General features: G+C 34.9%; 1 long non-coding RNA gene across 1 annotated transcript; it reads left to right on the plus strand.

Annotated features, from left to right (window-relative positions):
* The first annotated feature begins 294 nt into the window (after positions 1-294).
* LOC107790480 (uncharacterized) lies at positions 295-2206 on the plus strand. The gene is made up of 2 exons (XR_001649046.2): positions 295-892; positions 1513-2206. It is a non-coding gene; the product is annotated as an uncharacterized LOC107790480 (long non-coding RNA).
* The last annotated feature ends 1326 nt before the right edge of the window (positions 2207-3532 follow it).

Genomic DNA, 3532 nt, shown 5'->3' on the forward strand with positions numbered 1-3532 from the left:
TAGTTAATTAATTATTTTAATAAGTTATTTAAGTAATTTATTTGTTTGTGTAAATTTAGTTTAATAAGTAGTATTAAGGAAGAAACTGGGCAAAATTTGAAAGAGAAAGTGGTCAATAATGCAAGACAAGGGGTTGGCATGGGAGGATTTAAAACGACGTAGTTTCAAGACAAAACTATCTCGTTTTGGTTAAGTAAATGAAATCCATCATGGCCATTCATTCCACCTTAATCTAATGGTCAAAATTTATCCCTAACTAAAATATAAAAGCTAAAAAATCAGTTTTTTGCCCTATTTTCCAAACCCTAAAATCGCCCCCTACTCTCTTCTCTCTCTCACCCTCTCTTAAAGCCGTCGCCGCTCCACCACTACCACCACCATGCGCCGCCACCGGTGGTGGTCCAATAGGCCCCATGTTTTCATCCTATGCCCTCCTTAACCCCCTCTTTCTGAATCTCCAAGCTAAATTCCTTAAAAACCCCTCAAAACCCACGAATTTTAGATCTAGGAAACCCTAGCCGCCACCTTTTTGACCAAATTCGTGAAACTCCGGCCACCACTACCCTACAATACCAATATCAACGGATAGGGTTCTTTAAGACCTACCTATTGATGTCAATTTCACCTCGAAAATCCGGCGATGAAGATCCGGCGACCTCCCCACTACCGATCCACCGCCGTCGCTGCCACCCCTCAACCACCACTGCCTCTTGCCTCTCGTTTCTCCTTTCAAACCGGCCTCGAGCAAGGTTGTGTTGTTGATATCATTGAAATAGGACTCAGATTCGCCGGAGTTCTTGGTTTCGATGAATATCAACAATCGAAGCTTGCTCGAACCGAGCAACTGCCAATTCTGTCGTGCTACCGCTACTGCCCGAATGTTTGAAGTTGGGTAATATCGATTCCCTTTCTCACTTTTTTTTCTATATTTTGTGATTGATTTTAGTATTTTAGTATAGGTTTAAGTTCTGTTAATCATTTCTTCTTTGTTAGCTAGTTTGATAATCACTTTCATAGATAATACAGGTTGAAATCCTAATCCTTTTTCATTTTTCTCTCCTCTTTGCTTTATGTTAAATTTATCTTTAGTTTAATTTAGGTTCTATTTTATTTTCTAAATTGCGTTGGTCATATGTTCAGTTTCTTTCATAACTACAGTTTGGTTGTGCTTGTTAACGATTCTCTTAATACTTGTATTAGCTCTATTCGATTTTGATTCATGTGATGAATTTGATTGAAGTTCGAATTAGCTAGTTAGTTTGGTTCTTTGTCGGAGAGATTCAATTGTTTACAATTATACTAGTCTTCTGTTGGCTTTTATCAATTTCAATGTGATGAAATATAGTCCTTTACTCCTTTAGTTGCTAATGTTAAAGTTGAGGGTGTAGAAAGGAATGATTGAGTAGAGTACATAGTTGGTTACTTTTACTATTTGAAGCATGCTAAGAGTATAACTAGTCTTATTGTGTCTAAATTTAGTGAAAAGGATTGTCCTTTCTCTTATTTGGACAGGCCTTGGACAAGTTTTTGGTGAGAAAAAGCAAGTCTTTTAGACAGATTTTTGGTGAACCAAAATCTGTCCAAAGGTGCTTGCTTTTCCTACTTAAAGGGGTCTCCTCTCACTCATTGGAAGGGGGACTCCATCACACATTTGTTGGACAGTTTTTACACCCTAAAAATACAATTTTGGGAGTAAAAAATCATCAACTAAAGCACCCTTTAGTAAGCTGAAATGGTGAGCTTTGTGAGTATATTTTAGAGTGCAAACTTTTAGAAAAGTATGAGTCTTCTTTAGAGTTGGTTCTGGGTTTATTCTCTAAGGTTTTCGGGCTATTTTAAACACGAAACTGCTGTTGTTTTCTGCTGTTTTTTTCGTTGCGGAGCTCCATTTTTTACTGCTGTATTTATTTTCTGCAATCCAGGTATTTCTCAAATTTTGCAATGCAGATTTTTATATCCAATATATGAGAATATGGGTTTCTTTCAGCTCATAGGATATACTCGATGTGGTTTACTAGAATGAATGAATATTTGGCGTATTACTTATGTTTAAAGCATGTACATCTGTAATATTTGGTTAATCTTCCATTTTTTCTTCACATATGTAGCTCAAACATCATTATGTGAAGTTTATCTAGTTAAGGAAAAGAAACATTTTGTTTTTCAGAAATATTTATACATAGATGTTTAGTTTCTTTTGCCATGATTTCATATATCTAATGTTAATCATTTTAACTCCCCTCTTAGTATTGAAAAGGTAACAGATAGTATTATGTCTCTTAGTAATATTTATGTTCATGGCAAGTTGATGAAATTGGGGAAAATATAAGGTTAAGTGTGCTGGTAGGTTTGAAAGAACTAGTGAAAAAATACCTTTGTGTTGTTAATATGTTGTATATCCATTATTTAAGAATGAAACATGTGTTTTCCTAGGTACATGTTTAGGAACTCAAATTTTAATGCATTATTTTATCCTTAGTCTCATGTATTAGCTTTGGCTTCATTTTTAAAAAAAAAAAAAATAGTTTAGGTTGTTGTCACTCTTGTATTAGTTACGTTTATTTCATGTTTTTGTCAACGACAGGACGATGAAAGTTTTTGAAATCGGTGTGTACATAATATTTTTTAATTTTTATTAATAATAATAAGTCGATAGTTTGCTACTTTTTGTCTTTTTCATTACTTTTATCTTTGCATCCGATCATGTTTTTTAATACAACCTCAAAACCTTTTTCGGAACCGCCGAATGACTGTTTTCATAAATTTAGCTAATATTTTACCATTTTCCCCAATGTCGAACCATTTTTGTCGAAATAGCCTTAAAACCTTTTTTGAAAGTGCCAAAGGGCTATTTCCGTACAAAATGATTACTTTGCTCTTTTTTAACATCTTTTACCATTTTGTCTTTTTTTTGTCCGTTTTCCGGGACAGCCTTTCAACGTCCCTCAGAAGTGTCGAAGGGCTATAGTAAATATAATCATTTTGTTTTTGTCATGCCGTCCTTTGTTATTGGCCATTTTCGCCAAGTCAACCTTACAGTTTTTTTTTAAAAAAAATGAGTGTTTTTGTAAAAAAAAGCCTTTACTTATTTTAACTCGCTTATCCATGTGTCCGGATGTTTTACCGGGATAGACTTAGTACTTCTCTTGGAGATACTGAAGAGCCATTTTCATAAAAATAACCATCTTGTCCTCTTCGTTACCTTTTATTATTTCGTCTAGCCGCTTTTGTCATGTATTGTTTCCCCGGGGAGATACCTGAGTAATCCTTCTAGAGTCTAGCCTTCCTCCCCTAAGAAGTTTGTCTGTTGTCTTATCCAATGGTTTGCTTGGTGTCATTTCTTTGAGTTTAGATTAGGAATTGACCTTACATTTTTATTTATCTAGGTAAGATATGAATTCAGTAAGTGGAAGACCCAATAAAAATCCAAAAGATGATGAGCCCTTGCAGATTTGGCTCATACATAAAACACCCCGGTTGCAAAGGCAATGGTGGAAAAATATGGGCATTTGTGAGTAGAAAAAGATAAAGG

This window comes from Nicotiana tabacum, chromosome 16 (assembly GCF_000715075.1).
Source record: "Nicotiana tabacum cultivar K326 chromosome 16, ASM71507v2, whole genome shotgun sequence".
Lineage (NCBI taxonomy): Eukaryota > Viridiplantae > Streptophyta > Magnoliopsida > Solanales > Solanaceae > Nicotiana > Nicotiana tabacum.